The 24097-nt window shown below is 40.3% G+C and overlaps 1 long non-coding RNA gene across 1 annotated transcript in view; it reads left to right on the top strand.

Annotated features, from left to right (window-relative positions):
- Nucleotides 1-218: 218 nt before the first annotated feature.
- Nucleotides 219-24097, top strand: part of LOC135711939 (uncharacterized) — a 214519-nt gene continuing 190640 nt past the window's right edge. Inside the window, exons 1-2 of the long non-coding RNA XR_010518513.1 lie at nucleotides 219-671; nucleotides 1196-1663. This is a non-coding gene — a long non-coding RNA (uncharacterized LOC135711939). The remainder of the gene's footprint in view (nucleotides 672-1195; nucleotides 1664-24097) is intronic.

Consider the following 24097-nt stretch of genomic DNA (forward strand, 5'->3'; position numbering starts at 1 on the left):
GCTTCATCAGAAACGTCAAAATCTGTTCACCCACTCTACTGTACCGACGTGCTCAAAATCAGCCATGTTTGTTTCACCCGCGTCCGTCTGTCGGTCGGTCGGTCGGTGGAGGGTGCTCAATGTGATGTGATTCGTTTGCAGAAGATCCCCGTCTGAGCTGGTATTGGTGTGGGTGTGCTCAGCGGGCGAACTGAGCTTCGATTTTCTGCTGGGTGAGTGCCACAACCAGAATAACATCTCATTAGCCATCCTGAGGACGGTCTACTACTCTGCGCCACACAGAAAGTGTACACGACGTTTCTGGTTTCGGTACCTATTACTCCGAGAAAGAAATACGCAGTTTCCCACTCGGTCCGGCGGTGCTTTTCCACCATTGTGCGTCTGGAGATTTGGTTGTAGGACGGAAGACTTTGTTGAACTGATCGGGTTAGAGCTTTTGGTTGTTACGTCGCCGTCGCGTAGAAGAACTTAGGTGTCTACGAAGGTCCGCGCCGGAAGTTGCCGCTTTTAACCGGTCTGTCCGGTTGGTGATTTACGCGTCGCGTTCGAAAATTTCCCGTTTCACCGGTTGGGTGTTTTCTTGGGTAGGAAAATTGTTCTACCGAAAATAAGTACAGAAGTTTTTTTTTTAATTTTTTTTTTCTTAAGAGTAGACAGCGAGTGTTCAGAGGGTAAGAAAAAGGAGCCACGAAGAAGAAGTCGAAGGCTAGTGGTGGGTACGAAAGGGTAGTGGGGGTGAAGAAGTGTTATTTTTCAATTTTTGTTTTGGTGTGTAGAAAAAGCATTTTCCGAGCTAAGCGGGTTTCTTGTGCTGGTGTGAGAATGTGATCTGTGCAGGAAAGTGCGGCCCAAAGTCGATTGATTTTTCCTTTTTTTGGCAAGTGCGGTGGCGTATGTGAAAATATTTTGGATTTCACGGCGCCCGACGAAGAGTGGCGAAGAGTGCGTGCTCGTGTGTGCGTGAGCACAAGTGCATGATGTGTTGAAACGCAACGTGTCAGGGCTGCCAGCGTTGGAAGCATTCCGGAAGATTCTCATTCTGGCAACACTGTGCTAGAACAAAATATTTTGGTTTTTGCAATTTGGCATTTTTGCAATATCGTCTGTTGCATCCATTAATTGAAAGAAAGCTTTCCTTCTCGCTTCCACCGTTGGCAGCACTGCTGATCGGTATTTTGATTCCATTTCGAAATAGTTTATCGTCATCGTGTGTGCGTTGAACAACAACAACAAAATAATTCACTGCAGGCAAGGTGTCTGTTTCGGTGTGCTGCTAAAAGTGTGTGGATACTTTCAACCTTGACGGAACAACTTTTCTTCTACTTTGCAAAAAATAAAAGATCAAGCGGAACCTTCTAGCTGTGATGGAAATAAAGTGCAGCGACTAGTAAGTGCTACCTATGTTGGAATTATTTTTGTCTACTCTGACAAGTGTGTGTTTACCTTCCGTGTTTCCAGTTGGAAAGTGAACGACCAAGTGCCCGCTGTCATTGCTGTCGTGTGTGAATCCGTCAGAGCGCAGTTTATAGGAAGATTTTAGTGCAAGTTGCGAATCATAACTTGTGTAAATTTTGTGAATGTGAAGCTACTGTCATTTAGTGTGTAAGCGAGTACGGATTTCTTCAACTTTTCCTGTGGAATAGCATGCAAATAAACCGCAAAGGTGAGTTCAATGGTTTAGATCCTTGGGTGGGTTTAGCTTCTATTTTTTTTTAAATACGTTTGCGAATTTTCGATTTGAATGAAACAAAATATATTTGGTCAATGTTATGTTGTTTTTATTTTCTTTGGTCGTCGTCGTCGTCGTCGTAGCGAACTAATACACAGACACAGTCGAAAGTGTTGATTTGTTCGCAAATTGTTTGTGTGATTGTATTTTGATTGGAATTATTGCGAGGGGAAAACAAAGTTGATTTTGTTCATGGTTGTCGGGCAGTGTTGCCAGCGTTGGGAATGGAGTATTATCAACCGGTGGAAACTAACGATTTTTAATTGGCTCACTTCTTAACTAGCCTATTGGTCCCAAGCAAATCGATTAACGTACCCCATTCTAGTCGACATTCTAGTACTACACAATGTTTGTTTTGATTCGCTATGTAAGTTTGACAGATAAAATGAGGGGTTCGTGGATTTTCCTATGTTTTGAGGGGTGCATCGATTAGTTTGGGACCGAAGATAGTACCAGAGCTGAGCAAAACAATTGAGCACGCTTCTTCGAGACCTACTAGTCTTAGAGTTACCTCTATGGTATTATGATTGATTCGTATACTTGATTGGAAAGTAATCAATGATGTAACACGGAATTTATTTATTTATGTGGAGGCTACAGAGAAAGGAACCATGCTTTTAAATTACTGCCACTGACTTTGTTTACGCAACAACTGAAAATACAATCAAATATCTAATAATTTGCTTAACTTGTACTTACTACTACCAATCGGTGGGAACTAACGATTGCCTATTTTTCCCAAGAAAACGATTAACGTACCCCATTCTAGTCAATATTCTAGTACTACAGTATGTTGGTTTTGATTCGCTATGAAAGTTTGACAGATAAAATGAGGGGTTCGTGGATTTTCCTATGTTTCGAGGGTTGCATCGATAAGCTTGGGACCGAAGAGAGTACCAGAGCTGAGCAAAAAAGTTGAGCACGTTTCTTCGAGACCTTCTGGTCTTAGAGTTACCTCTATGCTACTACCAAAGAAGAATGCTTAAAGAAAACAGTCGGAAAAAAAAACTTTCTATTTTACTGTTTTCATACAATAAATACTCCCCGTATGCAAATTGTTTGTGTGCTTATGCTGCCCCCTCTTTAGAATTAAAATTTTGCGCATTTTATATCAAAACAATCACACCAAAAATCAGGTATGTCCCATTTTTCAATTCCTCGATTAAGAACTAATCGATTATTTATTGTTCGCTGTGCTGTCACATTCCCACCAATGAAAATGCAGAACATGTTTGAAACGGTGGTTTATGATCCTCTGGAGAAGCTAATGCTTACTTGGCATGACATAACCGAATAATCGATTATTTGAATACAAATCGGACAACACTAGATGAATGTGATACGTCATTGTGACATCCACCGTCAATGTCAAATATAAGGGTCGATTATAAATAATGACACAATTTGAAAGGGACCAGGCTAATCACAGATGATGTCACTGAAAAAAAACACGAGTGTTAACCGGTTGCTACTACTCATATATGCTAATTCATTCTGTTGAACCACTCAATCAGTAAAATCGGGAAAACGTAACGTAACGCTGTGGTGAGGGATTCGTGCAACTATTAATATTAAAATTGAACGATAAATGCATGAACGACGATTGAAAACAACGAGTTACGTCTGTGTGTCTGTGATACATTTATGTCAGCCATAAGTCATAAGTCGTCGTCAGCAGGGCTTTTGGGGAAATGGCTCTAATGGTGGCTTATGGATCTAAATATTGGGCTCATCGATAAAAATCCTATATTCTTAAGAGGCGGAGATAAACAAACCAAACAGGAATAGAAAAATCGTGATTTTGCTGGAGTAGAGAATTCAGATGCTGTCAACGGAGGTTCTGCACGATACCAGTGAAGAAATTGGATGCTGCCAACGGAAGTTTCGTCGGTCTCGCGTTCCCGGCGAACGGGGATCCGCACGAATTAGGTTGCGGTTTAAGATGCTACACATGGATGTTCCAGTAAATTGCTACGGAGTTTTCTCGTCTTCCCGGCGAAGGAGGTTCCGCACGATTTCGGTAGAAATTTAGATGCTGCCAACGGAAGTTCCAGAGAGTTTCGACAGAGTTTTCTCGCATTATCTGTTTAGACGGAAGTTCCAAGGAATATGAACGGTGTTTTCTTGCGTTCTCGGTGGATGAAGTTCCGTGCGATTTTGGAGATTTTGGATGCAGCCAGTGGGAGTTCCAGGAAGTTTCAACGGGTTTTTCTTGCCTTCTCGGCGGAGGAGAATCTGCATGATTTCGGAAACGATTCTAGATGCTGCCAATTTTCCCTTGTTCTGATAAAGGGTATATCCACCAGAACTACGTTTGACTAAATAAATTACAATTACATAGGGGAAAAGTTGGCTTCGGCAATACCTTAACCTATTATCGTCCTTGAGAGCTCAATTTTGGTATGTGGATACATTGTGTTTCAGAGCACTATTGGCCAAACTTGAGTGCTCTGGGGCTTTTTTTACCCCCCTGACGATAATAGGTTAAGGTATTGCCGAAGCCGACATTCCCCCTACAAAAAGCGAAATTTCCATGCTTTCTTGGCGGACGAGGTTCCACACGATGTCGGTGGCGATTTCAGATGCTGCCAGTGAAAATTTTGGGCAATTTCGATGAAGTTTTATAGCGTTATGAGCGGAGAAGGGTCGGCACGATTTCGGTGAATGTTTTCGATTCTGCCAGCGGAGGTTCCAGGGAGTTTCGACGAAGTTTTCTCGTGTTTTCGGTGTAGGAGCTTCTGCAAAATTCCGGTGAAGATTTCGAATGCTGTCAACGGAGGTTCCACGGAATTTCGATGAAGTTTTTTTTTGGTGGAGCAGGTTTTGCGCGATTTTGGTGGATGTTTTCGATGTTGACAGTAAACGTTCCGGAATGAGCTTCTGCACGATTTCGTTGGAGATTTTTGTTGCTGCCGGAGGAGCTGAAAGGGACTTTCGACGAAGTTTATGTGTGCTCACGGCAAGAGGATACCGCATGATTTCGGTGGAGATTTGTTATGTCACCAGTGGAGGTTCTGAGGAGATTCGTTGGAGTCCTCACATGTTCACGGTGAATAGGGCTCCGGGCGATTTCGGTGGAGATTTTTGGTGCTCCCGACGGAGATTTCCGATGCCGCCAATGACGGTTCCAGTAGGTTTCGACAGAGTTTATCGCGTCCGATGCTGCCAGCGGTTCCAGGGAATTTCGACGGATTCTTTCCGCGTTCTCGGTGGAGATTTCCGTTGTTGTCAACGGAAGTTTCAGGGAGTTTTCTGACGTTTCTGATGGAGGAGATTCTGCATGCGTTCTCGGTCGTGGAGCTTCTAGAAAAATTTTCTCGAGTCAGGAGAGTGAATTTGTGCAAACCTAGGTGAACAAAAAAACAGGACAAAGCTTTTTATTATTTGGTAGGAGCTGATACTTAGAGGTCGAAAAATTAAGGTACTTGATTTTATACTCCATTACAAAACTCCTCAATTTGATCTACACTCAAAAATTTGTTTATTTAATAAATAAAATAAATTTAAAATACACAATAAAGTTAATAAATTCAATGAGTTTAATAAACATAACAAATATAATAAATTTAATACATTTAATAATTTTAATAATTTTAATACATTTAATAGATTTAATTAATTATTTTATAGTTTATAAATTAAATAAATTCTTTATAAATTATAAATTAAATAAATTCAATGTATTTAATATATCCAATAAATTTAATCAATTTTATGGTTTTTATAATTCGAACAAATAAAATAAATCGAGAGTTTTGAAGGTTCCGGGAGTTTTCAATATTTCTAATACCGATCAGTAGATTTCTGTCTAGAGCTGACAGTGCTTCCGGAGAACATAAAGTTTGGAGAATTCGTCACTTCCGACATTTCTTGGCATTATGCTCATATTTTAGTAATGCCAATAATGATCATGCTCAATTTAACTCAACGTCGCAATACTTGTGAACTATTTAACAGAGGGCAGACATATGGTAAATTTTGGTAACACTGGTTCTGCCCCTGCAAAGACATGACGGAGGGGAAATCGCTTAAATAATCCAATAAGAAATCCTTTACTCATCTAGACTAAGTAGACAAAACGCCAACACTTACGATGCGGTACACAACATAGAGCTGAATGAGAAGACCGTCTGTCTGTTGTTGATATCTCTTTCACTCTAAATGCTATCGCCATCAGGTGTGTGAGTGCACTTCTCCGTAATGATGAATTTTACTCGAGCGAGTCTCCATCTTTACCGAATGTAGGTACAACCAGACCATCAAACCTAGTTATCACTATTCTAACTAGTTTTGCGTAATGGTACCTTGAATTTTGGGTAAATGATTGTTTCCTGTCCCATTCCAACAGGTACCGTGATTGATTCCTATCCCTGATTTCTTTGGATGGAAAATGCTGAAGTCATGCAAACTACGTGCACCCTGATGTATAACCAACAAATCGCCGACTAGGAAAAGTGCAGACATATTTATTTCCACTTAAAAAAGTGTTACGTAATATATTTAACAACACACCAACACCGACGACCATAGTTCAGCGATATGGAGAGTAGTTGACGACGGTGCGACGACTATAGTCAAAGTGCGGCGAAATATTTGTACACAAGTCGTGCTCGCGGCAATAAACTCATTTTTTAGCATGCTCAGCGAAGAGAGCTCACCACTCACCACCCCAGCAGCTCTGAGTGCCCTGTTGGTTTAAGGTTATATCCGTCACCACCGTTGTCTCACCAGTTTTGGTATTGAGGTAGTTTGTTTTTAAATCACTGTTGTTTCTCGAGGGGAGTTAATCGGTACTATCCGACAATCGTTCGCACAGAGCCAGATGGCAGCACTTTCGATCAGAACTGTGGATTTATTCTTTTGTTATGCATTTTGACAAACCTCTGCGTGTGTAGCTATTACCAATAGGTAATGAATTGAGTGAAAGATTGAGTCGGCTGAATGGGTCAATGTTTAATGTTGTGGAGTTTTTAGTTGAACAACTCTTTGAATTACTGAAATTAATAGAATTGGTTTCGTCGTGGCTTCTTTTTAGGACAAATCTAGATTAACTTTTCGAAAGGTCTTAACGGCATTGTTCGATTATCTTAATCGACTTTCTCTTTCGTTAACAACTCAGCTAACATTTTGGACGGTTATTTGACGAAATTCTAACACTTTGCAATTAAATTTGCTGGTTCATGGTCCCAGAAGTAACGAAAATTTCGATTTTCAGCCCACAACTGCAGATTGCTTGCAAGACAATTTATGGAATTTCGACTTCTTTTTGATTTACATTCTTCCGGCGCACCCTTCCGGTCAACCGGATTTGCTGTCCAGGTATTTTAACGAAAACTGCCAGAAGTGGATAGACCGGGATTTTAGATTCGAGCGACGTGCTTGCTCCGGTGAAGCCATGATGTAAACAAATGAACTTATCCTGACAACCAATGCCAACTGTGATTCTATACTCTTCACTTGATTCAGTGAAGTTTTGAAAAATTTTACTCAAAAAATGTCTTAATGGCAGCGTCCGGATTTTTTCGTGTTCAAACTTTATGTGCTAAAAATAGCGCGAAATCTGTTTGCATAGCAATTGTTATCGAAAGAGAAAGTCGATTAAGAGAATTGATCAAAGCAAATAGGACCTTTTGAAATGTTTGTCGAGACATATGGGTCATTGAGGTGTTTCGCTGTGACATCCTTATTCTCGCTACCACTTCGAAACTTTAAGTGCACAAATATTAGCTTCTACGATATGTAACACAATGAAACAGTTACTCCACGTTTGCTGTGCTACAGCATACATGCAGTATCAATTTCAAGTGAAATGAGGCAATAATTTCTGAGATTTGTGTAATTGAAAATTCGAGGTGCATTTATAGCTTAAGTGGTGGCCATTTCTAGACTAACATTTGAAAAGGGCGTAATTCCAAAATTACCATATCGAGAAAATCGCTTCTGAATTTTGATGATCTAAAAATTAATCCTATTTCACGACTTTCCATTTTCTGGATGATTTTATAAGCTTGACATATAGCTAATAGTGTAATCTATCATCATGCATCACTAAAAACTAAAAAAAGTTTTCTTTGTCGTGAAATCGAGAAGAAAACATCATACACCCTGATTATTTCATACATGCTGTTACCACCCGGATCTTCCACCCTTTGAACTGCCAACACTGGTGATACGCCGTGGAAGTACACCCTCGAGATTTTTTGTTTGTTGTTCCGCCTTGGTTCTTCGTTCGCAAATTTTGTGAGAGTGGAATTACGCCCGGAGATTTTTTGGTCTTCTTTTTGTTCGTTGGTTACACGTGAACTATCAATCGGATGCATTTCAAATGAATCTGCGTGACTAGATACTACAGACTCAATACGTTCGGCATATTAAAACGATATAATTCGTAGTTCTGGTGCAAGGCGTAACAACCAGATGCATCATAGAGTTGAAAGTTGGAAATACGCCATGTAAGAAGAAACGTTTTTGATGATTTGAAGTGATATTTTCTTCTACTTTTTCGTGTTTATCGAGTAGTTTGTGAACTATTCTCTCTATGTGTGGCAAAATATGGTTTGTTTACATTTTGGCTCTTCCGCCCCTTTCAAATGTTAGTCTAGATTTGTGGACTCTACAAGGAATCACCTTAATGAGCACTGCATAATAAAAAGCATTTGAATATCTCCCACTTTTTCAGGTATGAAATGTGTCTCACGATCCTGACTGTATTGAAAATAGGTTACAAACAAATTTTAGCATCCAAATTAATAAAAATGATTTTAAACGATTTTTTATGCGATGAACTTCTTAACAAGTTAAATATGAAACAAGCAAGAATGTAATACTAACGGTACTAGTATCCTCTTAAATCGAGTTTCTCTTATGAGGCTTTGCACAGTGTATTTTATGCATTTTTCGAAGGCATTGTTCCAAAACTATTTTAACTATTTCAAGGTTTCAAAACTCTTTATATCCTCTTGTAGATGCTTTTCATATTAGCCACTCACAATCAGCAGTCAAAGATCAATAGATTTTAGTTGTAAGTAAGTTAAATTGTGGTTATAGGGGAAATGACGTCTTCGGTATGACAGACTATTTTCGGCAACCCAAATTAAAACGCTAATTTTGCAGTATTTTCTCACGAATGTACTTAAACAATTCATGAATTATTCAATTTGATTACATTTTTCCCACTGAGAAAAAGTAATCTAGCAGGGTTTTCTTGAAATGAAACATACGCACTACAAACCCGCATAAACGCGAACCATAAATTGACCTTACCTAAAATGGTTAAAAATTGTTTATAATCCCTGCTAAACTTTAACTGAAATGGTTATGGAACTTTACATGAACGTTTAATGATAAAGTTTCAACCTTATGTATTATGTTATGTGTTATGTTTTTTGGAACTGGATCTTACAAATAATGGGTTGTTAAGAACCATTACCGTTCCAAATTCTTGTTTTCTCCATACATTTTCGGAAAGAGAACTATATTAGAACCTTTTAACTTATGGTTTGAGAACTTTAATGGTAATGGTTATGGTAGTCAGTAAGGTCCACGAATGGTTTTGCAACATCGATCAACTTTATGTGGAATATATCGCGAATTGGTTGCCTGTAATTTACTGATTACCAATTCACGATATATTCCACGTAAAGTTGAGCGATAATACAAAACCATTCGTGGACCTTACTGACTACCATAACCATTACCATTAATGTTCTCAAATCATAAGTAAAAACGTTCTTATATAGTTCTTTTTCTGAAAATGTATGGAGAAAACAAAAATTTGGAATGGTAATGGTTCTTAACAACCCATTATTTGTAAGGTCCAGTTCCAAAAAACCATAATACATAAGGTTGAAACTTTATCATTAAACGTTCATGTAAAGTTCCATAACCATTTCAGTTAAAGTTTAGCAGGGATTATAAACAATTTTTAACCATTTTAGGTAAGGTCAATTTATGGTTCGCGTTTATGCGGGAAATGCTGCTGATTTCGAGCTGCCGATGCCAACACGCAGCTCAAATAGAAAGGTTGCCGAATTAAAATATGTTGCCCACATCAGTCGCTCTCACTAGAGAAGATTGGAGCTTGGTAAAAGCGATTCAAAACAGTTTTTGACAATTCTTTCGACTGCAATTGTTAGAGCAGCTGGCAGCAAAATATTGTAAACAAACCAATACTGCATATGTGTGCGTTCCTTAGAAAAAAAGACTATAGAAAGATGATCGCTGCTTAGGTTGCCGAGAATACGTAAATTCCCCTATTTAGAAAAATCTATTCCTTTTCTAATTTTTCCAATTTTTAGCCACTCTTGCTTAGTAAATTGATATCAAATTGGCCAAAACCATTGGAAAAAATGCGTTTCTTTAATAACCTTTTCCATGGATGATAGGGCTACTAAGATCATTAAATAGTTTAAAGAAATAGTGTACGGTTTGTACAAACAACTGTTTTTTTTTCGCTGTGTGCAAAATTTATAAGAGGGTTTAAATCTAAGATCATAAAAGAACCTTAAAGGGTACTTTTTATATCTATTGGGGTAGTTATTTTGTGTAAGAAAGCATGACGTAAAAATAGCGGCTTATTAATTTAATTTGTTTATATTTATTCTAAACAAAAATATGCTGATAACTTATGTTCGATGAAGCCCTTAGTTGACGATCGACCTCAAAGCAACTTTGAAAATATTTACCAGAATTCATGCAGTTTTGATTTGACGTAATTTGCAATCTGAACCTTATACACGGTAAGAAAAAAGTACCCAACGGAAAGTTCACTTTTACTTACTTTTGACTAGTTTGTCTCCTTTTCTCCTTCTAATGTTGCCAAAAACCCCACGTTGCGTATAATCATGTTTACCTACTTTTGGGTACAACTAACTTACTTTTGGATAGAAAGCTAGTGGAAAATTCCATACGAATTGCACACAAGTAAATGAAAACTACTTTGACCCGCTTTACCTACTTTTGAGTTCCTGCACTATAGTGCCGGATTGAGTGAAAATGACATACATTTGGGTACTTTTTTCTAACCGTGTAGATTTTCAAACCCACTGCTCGAAATGCACTATAATGAGCTGACATTGCAAAGCACGGAAAATTCCATATTTGATGACACACGACCAACAACAGTATGATGAGGATTGAATGCTCCCTGATGGGTAGTGCGAGAGAGAGAGAAGTCTAATTCGGTTTATTTTTATACCTACACAAACCGAACGAACCCATGTCGGGAGCAAAATGTGCAAAAATGAGTCACATCGGTTTTTGTTTTTGTTTGCCCGGCACCTCGCCCGCCGCTGCAACGCAACCAGCGCTCTGAAGTGTGGTCCGGACATAATCCGGAAAAGCAGTTTATTTTGCAGCAGCGCCCGGAGTTCCATGAACTTCGTCCAAGTTTCATAATTATTGTTTTTTTTTTCAATTTCAATTCAACCAGAATTCTACATGTTCGAGGCTCTAAAATAAACTCGAGTTGTATTTCTTTCATACAACATGTTTAACGCTTAAAAAAAATATATGTTTAATAAACATATTACGTGTAATCAAATGATTTCACGTGAGAATTTAAATATATATTTTCCCCTGTCCAAGGATGAGGGGCTTAACGATGGATCGTCAAGTGTCGATATAGTCTCATTTTCTAAATTAAGGAATTGTAAATATTAAATCCATAATATTAGATTATAATTGTACTAATAAATATAGTTTTAAAATTGCAATTCAAATAGCTTACTTGGAGTTGTTAAAGAACATATTATTAGCCTTAATTTTTATTTATTTATTTTTTATTTTATTTTTTTACGAAACTTGACTATTTATACCTTTAACATAACTATAGTAACAGTGTCGCATGATCTAACAACAGCTGCCTATGACTTATGTTGGAGGGGCCGACAGGGCTAAGTACGGGTCTATACTAACATTATTATAACACTTACAAGACCTCGAAACCAACGCTCATCTATTGCACTTGTAGTTAAAAGTAGTAATATTTTATTATTAATTTACACTATCATCCTTTTTTATCATTATTATTGATATCATCGCTCATATCTATCATTTTCATCATTATTATTACTATAAGATAATTTTTGTTTGTTTCTTTTTTTGCACCTTTTATACATGTGAAACAACGAGATTGAACGAGAAAAAAGTGAAATTCTAAAATGGAACCGATGAAATATACTGAACGTAGTGTTGGTCAGGAAAATGCCTGGTGATGGACATTGTCTTTTCTCGGCTATTAGCAACCAGTTCTACATAACGGAAGTGGGTTCCGAAGAACATCATAAAAAGGTGATGGAATTGCGAAAAAGTATCGTACAATTCATAAAAGACAACGTTGAGGAATTCAAACCTACCATTCTAATGACATTAAACTTATTGGATGGAGCCGGGTTGGATACAGATACACAAATTGCATTATTTCTTCAAAGGTTGGAAAATAGTAATGAATGGGGTGGAGAAGAAACTATCGCTGCTGCTTCAAGATTGCAGAATCGGAGAATTGATGTCTTCTTCGAAAATGGACCTGTCATTTCATTTAACACACCAGCAACAGCCAGTGGAGTCATAAGATTAGCATACAGAGTAGCAGGAAGGGCATCACGAAATGTTGTACGAAATCATTACGATGTGGTTGTACAAAGATTAATAGAACCGTATATAAGTCAAGTTAGCAGTGATAGTAGTTTCCAGCCACCAGCTTCTTGGATAACGAGAGTTCAGCGTAATGTAAGGATAGATTCCTCACAGATTATTAACGATATGGACATCAACTCGACAGAAGTTACTCTAACAAACCGGCAAAGGCTCGACGATGGTATGAATTTCGGGTTTCTTACGTGGAACGCTCGCGGTTGCTCAGATGAAGCAAAAAGGTTTTCAATGGATTTGATGTTTTCCAAGGAGCAGTATTCGTTAGTTGCTGTTCAGGAAACGAGACTTGCGCAATGTACAATGGAAACACCCAACTATTACTGGTATAATATTAACGTATAAAACCCAAAGGATAGAGTTGGGGGTGGCACAGCTATTATGGTAGCCAAACACATTTTTGAAGATCACCGTTTCAAGAAAATAAGTAATGACTCATGCTCGTACTTATGCAAAGTCTTTAATCGTAAGATAGTTTTCATATAATCTTACATACGATCAAAGATCAACAGCGAAAATGTGGAGTTTGACAGAATGATGGAATTCATCATTTACCGGATCACCTAAAAGCTAACGTCATCATAGCTGGAGACTTCAACGCGCGAATTGGAAAAAAAGGATCTAACAAAAGATGATAAAAAATGCATAGGAACGAGTCTTTAACACGATTTCTGCAACATTAATGGTTCAAGTCTGAAAGATTTGCTACATGGGGCAAACTTGAAAGATCATTTGACGAATGGAAAAAGTTCATTCCAATTAGATCACATCATAATGTCCAAAATGGGGTTCCAGGATCAAGTCGACTGTAACAGAAGCTGCTAACACTACAATTGGAACTAAACGTTCTCACTTGACGCATCGGAGTAAACAAGCTACTCATGACTTTTTTGTGGCAGATTAGAAGCATTTAACAAACAAAAACAATGTTACTTTGAAGAAAAAGGCTATTGAAGCACGAAAACGGAAGCAGAATGTTTTCGAAAAACACTTCTCTGAAAAAGTTGATGCTTTGCTGACAGAAATTAATGATCAAAATCCGTTGTCTCAAATGACAGCAGTGTTAAGATTCATTAAACAGCATAAGAAAAAGAAGGAATGTAAATCCCGAAAGTGCATCAACATACAGAAATGGGAACAGAAAGCTCAACAGCAGGCATCCAACAATAATCATACGGAAAAAATCATACAGTCGATGAAGATAATGGGAGAGATGCAGGACCCGAACATACAATCGAGAAAGTGAGGAGTATTATATGGTCTATTAAAAATAACAGTGCACCTGGTTTAGACCAAATTCATAATGAATTTTGGAAATATGGATCTGAAGAACTACTAGAAGAACTTACAAATCTACTAAAAGAAGTTTTTCAAAGCAATGTTATTCCTCACACTTGAACGGAAACTATTCAAATTCCTATTGAGTTAAATACGATGAAAACAAAAGTTTTAATAAGAGATCCGTATTATATCGACAATGAAGAACCTGACACTATCTTGACGTTTGGGAAATACATGTTGACAACTGTCACAAAGCTACGCTACCTTGGAGCCTATATAACAAGTAGCCTTTCTAGACGAGAAACCACTTCGGAAAGAAGAAAGAAAGCATATAAGGCTTTTTACTGTCTTTGCTCTTTTCTAAAAGAACATAAACTCAAATGGTCGGTAGTAATTAGGCTGTATCATAGCCTGATCACGCCAATAGTGACCTATTCTATGGAGGTATCCACAGTGCTGAAAAGAAACAGGAACTCATTACGAAGAATGGAGAACCATATGCTACGTATTTTAAAACAACTGAGCCTAGAGGAGGATAAACGGTACCAAACGGAAGGTAATGGCGTCGAGGATCAGATAATATCTTTAGTCAACCCGGAACCGATTCCAGAGCACGCATCTGAGGACATGTCTGCAAACAACAACGAATCAGAAGATGTGCATGTAGCTGCAAAATGGCTTAAAGGAAGAACTATCAATAACAAAATTAGAATAAATCGTCTCAACTACTATGGACATATACTCCGCAATGATAACAAAGGAATACACAAAACAGCTATGGAATATAAACTACCTATGAAGAAAAAAAAAATAGGCAGACTCGCATTAACTTGGAGGACCAGTATAAGACAAGATATCGACAGAAGCGGGATACACATAACGGATTGGCAAGCAGCATCTTGTGATAGGGAAAAATACAAAAGCATGACAAAAAAGTTATACGACACCATGGTGGAATCGGACTACGAGAAAAAAAGTGACATCGATGAGGACAGTACAGGCAGCTCGTTGATTCCATCAGAATTTGAAGGCTTCAGTGGAGATGAGTCGTCATGCTTTGGTTTGGACTGTGATCAAGAAGACAGAAACTAACCAAGAAAAAACAGCTCCTGCCTGATTTTATTATGTGCCATAAACCACACCTACTCACCGTGCCTTCAAAACGAATTTTCAAAATGACGACCAGCAAGTTAAAGGAGGCAACTGTAAACAGGTAATAAAAGCAAAAAATAACCAAACAACCATGAAAAAGGTAAGAATTAATCTATTTATTTAAACATTCCATTTACATTTAATACATGGTTTATCACATCATCATATCATATCATTACACACATTTGATCACAATACGAGCCTAAAAGCTGCAGTGACCTAGTGAGCACCATAGCTCGAGTCGTCTGTTAGTATTGTGTATCGCATGGAGAGCCCAACCAAGATGCTAGCCTATTAAGACTGCAGTTGGTCAACTCTCGAAAAAAAAAAAGAATTTAAATATATATTTTCATTTTCGTTATATACGTCACGAAACTTCGGTTCATGTGTTTCATGAAAGACGAAACTATCAAATTCGAGCGCTCTTTCACTCATCCGCTTCACCGAAGCTTGAAATAAAGACAAATTAAGCGACAGGAGAAAGAGAGGCAAACGATTGAACATTTGTTTGTAGACACCGACTGAGCTGCTGGATTGCTGCTAAGTTGCTCGACTTCAACAAAAAGCTAGCAGTCTCTTCCCCGCATCGATTTTGTCGATTGAGGCTTATATTGTGACGCCCTGCTTAGAACATCCTTGACTTCTATGACCATCTTCAAACTTCAGGAAAGACCTTGAACCTTTTCTACGAATTTTCTAAAACATCTGGGTGACTCAAAGTTCCCAAATAAAACCCTGAAGTTCTAAGAGGTCTCCCTTAGTTCAGTTGGTAAAGGCGTTGCTACAAAGCAAGGCCATGCTGGAGGTGGCTTGGTTCGATTCCCGGTCCGGTCTAGGAATTTTTCGGGTAGAACAATTTGTCGACTTCTCTGGGCATAGAGTATATGATTGTACTTACCACACTATTATACTAATGCAAAAATGGTACAGGCCTCGAAAGCTCTCCATTGATACCTGTGGAAGTGGACCTAAAGCACTCAGTTGAGAGCACGCAATAAGTTAAAATGTGATAAACAATAAGCTTGAAACGGCAATCGAATGTGCAGGAAGGCAGGATCCACACTTGCCTAGGATATCGCACCCATTCAACACACATGGGGCGGGACCAACGGCGTGACCAGAGATTTTTATGCTTCAGAAGAATCCCACCGACCTCGGCTGGGATTGAACCCACACCCATTGGGGTGAGAAAGCAGTCACGCTTACCACTGCACCACCGGCGCCGGCTTTTCCCCAAACTTGTACGAGGTTTTCTAATCTACGAAATTTGCCCGAATTTTCAAAAAGCGAATTAGAAATTCTCTGAAATTCTACGAAGTTAGCTTAATTTATATTGAATTTCCCAAATTTCTACGATGTACCGTAAACATCTACTAAGTACCTCTAACGTTTGTCAATTTTCAAAAATGTTTGATGAAGTTCAAAAAAGTTCTCTGAATTTCTAAACTTTCTAATGCTCTACAAAATTCTCTGAATTTCTATGAGGTTCACTGAGCTTCTAAAAAGCTAGCTGCACATCTATAAAATTTGCTGCACTTCTAGAATGTTGACAGAACTCGCAGTTCCATGAATGTTTACGAAGTTTTCGAAGGTTCTACGAAGTTTCATGAAGATCTACGAAGTTCCTTGAAATTCTTCAACGTTGCCTTTACTTTCATGTGGGTTTCCGAGCTTAAATGATATTCTCTCAACATATTCGAAGTGTCATTGACTTTTAAGAAGGTCCCTGAACATCTGGCAAGGCTCAGCTTTATAAATCTGAAATACTGAACACCTTCCCAAATTTTAATAGCAGCAGTGAAGACATCTTGTCAATCTCATTAAAGATTTGTTCAAATACATCTTTCAAGTGACAATTTTGGTTTTATGCGGGTAGAGCATGATGTAGACTTGTAGAACGCTTTAAAACCTCGATAAAATTTGCGATGTTAAAATTGCGTCTTCATAAGTTCTGAAGACAACCTTGCTGAGAAATTTAAAAATACATCATGTGCTAAAAAAACTGAGAGAAGAAAATTTTACAAGTCCAAATCCGACGTAATCAGCTTTAGAAATCGTGATAACGCTAAAATTGCCCTAATGGACTCCAAGGTTGTGCAATAGGGTGTCCCGAAGCAGCATTTTGTCATAAAACCTGGGGGCTCTTCCTCCAAATCATGGTCTTACAAGAAAACTTTTCTATGGCGGGAACATGGGTTGACGTGATTTATGAGTTGCAAATTTGAGTTTTAGAAAAAAAGATCAATTTTTTAAGCACATACTGAAGAACAAGGATGGAACGGCAATTGACCTGAAGGATTTCAAGCGGGAATGGAATTTGGCAGCCAAACAAGTCGGAACAGGGCTTGTGCAAAAGATGATGGGCTGTGTACAAAGAAAAGTTCGAGCAGTGCACAGTGGTCCAGAATGCAGATTTAGGTGAAAGGATATGTTTTGAGCCTGAAATTTAAACTTTAGACTAAAATTATCTTCTACAAAGTTGTTCCTTATAGTTAGGTCCTCATTTTTATGACAATGAATTCTAGTGTGGTTCTTATTATCATTGAAATCAAAAATCTAACTTTAGCGCCGCCGGTTGTGTAGTGGTAAGCGTGATTACCTCTCACCCCAGCAGGCCTGGGTTCAATCCGCCGGAATGTTGTTAGGCATAACATCTTTGATCACGCCTTCCTTCGGAAGGGAAGTAAAGCCGTTGGTCCCCGGTTCATGAGTTGATGGGTCGATAGGTAGGGTCCAGGTGTGGGAGCTGCCTCCCTGGCGTCGGTAGCATTGGTGCTCAGCACGGAAAACAAACCAAAGGAAAAAAAATCTAACTTTTTTGTTTAAAGAAATTAAGGTATACATTTTTCAACTAAGTTATAGCTGAGCTAATTTTAAGCAACTTTGTAGAAAAGAACTTTTTTGACCGATTCAGAGGTATTTTCTTAAATTGAGTTAGGGTGTCTCTAAAAAACTTTTGTTTTGTTTTAGAAAGTTCTAGAACTTTTAGATCATTAGAAGGCGCAAATTTTTGCTGCGCAGAGCTTGTCGATATCTTTCGCCGATCAAGAGTCATTGACGTTTTTCTACTTAAAATATGCCATTTTCAAATGTTAATATGTTTAAAGTTCGAGCAATGGCCTATGGTAAGAAGAAAGAAAGCATAATACCTACTAATGTATAGCTGTTACATTGAACTATGAAAAACAAAACGCATTTTTATACCCTAACAAGATTTTCGTGTCCGGATTTTTTCGTGTTCAACCTTTACAACCTATAATGGCGAGAATTTTACAATAAGTTCGCAATTTTCTCACTAACTCGTGCATTAAAAAAGCTCCAGTTTATGATCACTTTTTTCATTTTTAGATTCTAACTAGACCACACTATAGCTAGCTCTTGGTGTTCCCTGAACACGGACGACGAGGCAACCAATTGACGGCAAATTGCGGGATTGCGGTGCGGAACTTTAAATTGCTTACGTGTGGTTTTCGGAGCGGGCCCCAATTTGGCGGGTCGGATGCCCTTCGCAAAACGTACCCGAAACAGCTAGGCACAATGCACACGAAATTGCGTGATTTTAAAGAGCATTTTTGTTTTCAATGTCTACTTAAACATCTACTTCATCTGCGAGTGGATCTGGTATGCTAAGAAACTTTTGAGTGAGCGATTAGGGCCAACATTACGCGCCGCAATACCAAATTGACGATGCCAGGTATACCATTTTGATTGTGATTTAAGTAGCATTAACCTGAACCGAGCACGAAACAATATCAAACCAATAGCATGTGAGTGCCTTAATTAGGTATGAACGTTATTTTAATATAACTCAGTGATATCATAATTATGTAACATATAGGGTGTGTACGGTTTGATGCTCATATAAATTCACACGTTGATCAATAAACTTCTTTTTTTTTTATCATGCAGGAACATCTTCGGGTGTGACGGATGTGAGCGTGGGAACTCAATATGACCAATAAATTTAGTTCTAATGTGTTTTGATTGTTTTCGAATTTGTATGTGATTTGATGCCATCGATCACCGTTTTCGGGTTTGAATGGTTCATTAACTCGATGATAAGTTGTGTGTTGTGATATCGAACATTTCCAGATCAAATACCCAAAACAATCAATTTCAGACTAGACCTTCCCGATTTGCATGATTGTTTTTTTTCTCGCGTTGAATAGTGACGCTCTCGCTGACCCAGCCATGGGTGAAAAATCGCGCGGTGGCACGAGTGCCGGAAATCGCGGGAAACGGTCTAGGCCTGAAGACAACAGTGGCAGTGCGACTGCCGTGAAGAAGCTGCTCGACAACAATCGTTTCTCCGTTCTGAAAGGCTTCCCTCCCGGACTGCGGGAAAAAATAAACTTCTACATCACGAAGGGCGTCCGGTGCACCATCCAGCTGTGCACGGAAGGATACAAATTGATGGTTCCTGCGTTGAACCATTACAACGCGGTTCAGGCCGTGCTGGACCAAACACAGGTGGAGTGCTTATCCCACGACATTGAGGATGTTAAGCGGTTCAAGGTGATCCTGCGAGGACTATACGACATGGACACAGGCGTCCTCTTGGAAGAGCTGGTGGCTAATGGACTAAAGCCGGTCCAAATTCACAAGATGGCCCGCCACAACAAGGCCGTCAAGTACCGCGACCAGCTATACCTGGTCCACCTTGAGAAGAACTCAACAACTTTGATGGACCTCCAGGGCATCCGCGTCCTGTTCAACATAGTGATGAAGTGGGAGCGGTACAAGCTGGTCAGTCGTGGAGTCACCCAATGCTCGAACTGCCTGCTGTTCGGGCATGGAACGAAGAATTGCCATATGGTCAGCCGCTGCATCAAGTGTTTTGACGAGAAACCAGCCTGGCCGTAAGAAAGTGCCGGAAATTAATGACCAGAACTTCCCACTGATACCTTGACGACCGATTACAGTGCTACCACCGCTGCCACCCAATCAATGATTGGCTGCTGCGGCGGCCGCCACCGCTCAAGTTCAAACTGCCAGAGTCCCAGTAAACTCAGGCCAAGACACGACCGCTGCTCCACAGCCGCAGGATCTCCCCCACAGCCCCTGGGCTAAACTGGCGTCAGGATGGACCGTCCCTACCGCAGCCAGAAATCAACGATGGTTCTTGGTTCACCGCAGCGGAACTAATGATCATCTACCTCAAGATGCACGACATTGCCAACACCATCAAGAACAAATCCGACCAGCTCCAAGCTGTGGCTGCTCAGTTATGGACCGTGAAACCATCAAGATCGCCAACTGGAACGCTTGATTAGCAGCGCCGGTGGTGTAGTAGTAAGCGTGATTGCCTCTCACCCCAGCAGGCCTGGTTTCAATCCCAGTCGGCACCGCCGGGATGTTCTGAGACATAACATCTCTGATCACGCCTTCCTTCGGAAGGGAAGTAAAGCCGTTGGTCCCCGGTTCATGAGTTGATGGGTCGATAGGTAGGGTCCAGGTGTGGGAGCTGCCTCCCTGGCGTCGGTAGCATTGGTGTTCAGCACGGAAAACAAAATCGACGAAAAACAAATAAAGGAAAAAAAAAAAACTGGAACGCCTGCTCGCTCAAGAGCAAGATCATCGAGTTCGTTGACATCCTCAACAAACAAAACATCGACATTGCCGTTATCACCGAAACCCACCTGAAACCGGAGGTAAACATCTACCTTCCTGACTTCCGGTTTCTAAGACTTGATCGAACATTGCTGGAAGGAGAAACATCTGCTGTCGGCTTCTGCCGAGCTTCCAGCTGAAAACCATCGAAGTTTTAGGGGTAGAAGTCTCCACCCCTGTCGGCCCTATAACCATCATTGCGACCTACTTCCCCAAGCAAGTCACCATCAGGGACGGGTCGGCAGCAGACCTGCGGAGGGACATCATCAAACTAACTCGACGGCGCGAAAAGTACATTATCGCTGGCGACTTGAACGCCAAACACCAGGCTTGGGGCAACAGTCGACGCAACCAAAACGGCACCATCCCGAACGACGAACTGCAAGAGGCTCGCTACACCATATTAGCGCCGGACTGTCCCACGCGGTTGAGCCGGTCTGGCGTTCACTCCACGATAGACATCTTCATCAGCAACATGGGAGACAACATCTCGCTACCTGTGACCCATCAGGAGCTGAGTTCGGACCACTATCCGGTGGTGGCCGAAGTAGGCTCATCCGTCAACCGAATCCAAGCTTCCCGACGCAACTACCATCTACCTCCACTGTCGACTACAGTGTCCTTCCGGAGGCGCCCGAAGACGTTGACCGGTGTCTACGTTCCATCGAGGAGGCGATATCCCGGGCCAGGGAACAATACGTACCAGTATCCAGACAGGTGAGCAATACTCTGAACCTTGATAGAATTACCAAAGATCTCATCAGACTCCGTAACTCCATCCGAAGGCAATACCAGCGTTCTGGTTTACGTGTCTGGAAGACCCATTGCAATCGTCTTACAAAAACCATCCAAGCCAGGATGATGGACCTCAGAAATCAAGATTTTGCAAACAAGATCCGCTCTCTCCCAGATTGTGCAAAGCCCTTCTGGAAACTAACGAAAATCCTTGTAATAAGCCAAGACCCATTGCACCACTGACCCCACGGATCGTCCCGGCGACCCAGTGGTTCATCTGATAACTCCTGAAGAGAAGGCTGCCGCGATAGATCAACACTTCGTCAGCTCCCGTAATCTCATGAATCTGAGGTTGCTGAAAATGCAACCAATCTTCATTAGATTCCTAACATTTTTCAAGAGGAATCTGAGATTACGGCTGACGAACTGTTGGCCTTTATCAAATCATCTAAACACATGAAGGCCTTAGGTTTCGACAACATCCTGAATCTGGAACTCAAACACTTGAGTTCCAGATTCTACAACCATCTGTCAATCTGTGTCTCAGACTTGGCTAATTTCCCTCGTGTTGGAAGTCAGCTAAAGTCATACCCATCCGGAAACCTGGGAAGGATCCGTCCTCTCCTTCAAGTTATCGACCAATCAGCCTTCTCTCATGGTTATCAAAACTGTTCGAAAGAGCAGTCTACCACCGGTTCCTAACATCTGCCGAACAAAACAACATCTTACTCGAGTAACAGTTTGGTTTTCGGAAAGGTCCTTCGACCGTCCACCAGCTGACTCGAGTGACAAACATTCTCAGACGGAACAAGTCTGTTTCGGAAACATCTGCCATGGCGTTGTTGGACGTTGAAAAAGCGTTCGACAATGTCTGGCATGATGGCCTGGTGTTCAAATTGCAGCACTACGGTCTTCCAATCTTCCTAGTGAAGATAATAAACAACTATCTGTCGGATAGGACGTTCCGAGTCTCTCCGAATACCATCACATCGGATGCTTTCAACATCGGTGCCCGGGTTCCACAAGTAAGCATCCTTGGCCCCATTCTATTCAACCTGTTCACCTCCGATATGCCGGCTCTCCCTGATGGTGGATCGTAGTCTCTGTTCGCAGATGACACATCCATCGTTTACAAGGGTAGGGTCATCGGAGCTCTGACTGCCAAACTTCAGAGAGGCCTGGACGTCCTGTCTGAATATTTCAACAGCTGGAAGATCCGTATCAACGCGGCAAAGACCCAGGTCATCATCTTTTCACACTCAAAATCTCCCAAACTTGTTCCGTCTGAAAATAATAAGATCTGCTTAAACGGCTTAGTGGTGGAATGGTCCATAGAGGTCGTGTACACTCATCAACAGGAGGTCTACCCTGTCCCTGAAAAATAAGCTTGCTGTCTACAAACAAATCATCCTTCCCGTAATAGAATACGGGATGCCACTCTGGGAGAATTGCGCCAAATGCCATCAGCTCAAACTCCAAAGGATCCAAAACTAGATCCTTAGGATGATCCTTAACAGTCCCCCGCGGACTAGAAATTCTGAGGTCCACCGCCTGGCTGGTCGTCAGACACTGAAGTTACGGAGAGCTGACTCCATCGCAAGGTTCAGAGATTGCTGTAGGCGATCCGATCAACAGATCGTCAGGGATCTGGCACATTAGGTTAAGTTAGGTTAAGTAGGTAGAATAACAAATTAATACATTCAAACAACATAATTTTTTTTTTTCCTTTGGTTTGTTTTTTCCGTCGATCTTGTTTTCCATGCTGAGCACCAATGCTACCGACGTGCCAGGAAGGCAGCTCCCACACCTGGACCCTACCTATCGACCCATCAACTCATGAACCGGGGACCAACGGCTTTACTTCCCATCCGAAGGAAGGCGTGATCAGAGATGTTATGCCTCAGAACATCCCGGCGGCGCCGACTGGGATTGAACCCAGGCCTGCTGGGGTGAGAGGTAATCACGCTTACCACTACACCACCGGCACCGTTAAGCAACATACTTCACAAGAAGAAAATTGAAAAACATTACACAGTAAAAAACAACATGTATAACACAAAATCAAAAAGTCCACCAAAGATGAAGAGCCCTTCTGGCTAACCTCTTGCCCTGTATTAGCAATTGTAAACCACATAACAAACCAAAATAAAGAAGAATTTTACTAAATCCACAATTGATTTGACAACTTTTCAGATCATTTTTTTTTAGGGTATCAAGCTGGAGCTGCGTGACAGCTTAGTTTTCAAGACTTGACCCATTTGAATAAATTTTGCTTCTATCTTTGACAATACAACAGAAGGACTAGCCTATGTTGGCCGCTTGAACACTGGATTCCGTATGTATTGTTTCAAGATAGTTATAGAAAAAATGCTGTGACGAGTGCGCGTAGATACATCCGCGTAGTAAACCGATTGAATAAGTAAATCCGTGAAGTTTCTTATTTGAGTTCATTTGATGATTATGATATCTCATTAGTCTAATTTAATAAATTATTAAAAGCTCTAAATCACCTAACCAATCATAACCCATGCTTTATTAAGTACCTGCACTTGATCTTGTAATCTAAAATGAATCGTGTTTCAAGTACTTTTGATTTTGACCTATACCTATTTATTATATCTTAGTTCGACCAAGGTAACACCTTCATATGACTAAAATGCTTCACTTTGAAGTTAGTTTCCTAGCTGATTTTTAAATTGCATAGGGTATATGCTCCAACTATGCTCACACGCTTCCACTTTGTTGCATCACAAAAATACGTATGGGTATGTCACAATAGAAGCACGCCAAAGTGGAAATCCCGACCCATGATGATGTTTAACAATGTTTCCTGAGTAATACTTCAATGAAAACAACAATGAAAGCTTGTCACGCAAATAGAAGGAGCACCGTTGGGCACTTTCTGAAATATTTCAATAGTATAATTCCCTTGCAAACCCA

The sequence above is a fragment of the Ochlerotatus camptorhynchus genome, unplaced genomic scaffold, assembly GCF_037179485.1.
Source record: "Ochlerotatus camptorhynchus isolate MF236.1 unplaced genomic scaffold, CSIRO-AGI_Acam_v1.1 ptg000445l, whole genome shotgun sequence".
NCBI lineage: Eukaryota > Metazoa > Arthropoda > Insecta > Diptera > Culicidae > Ochlerotatus > Ochlerotatus camptorhynchus.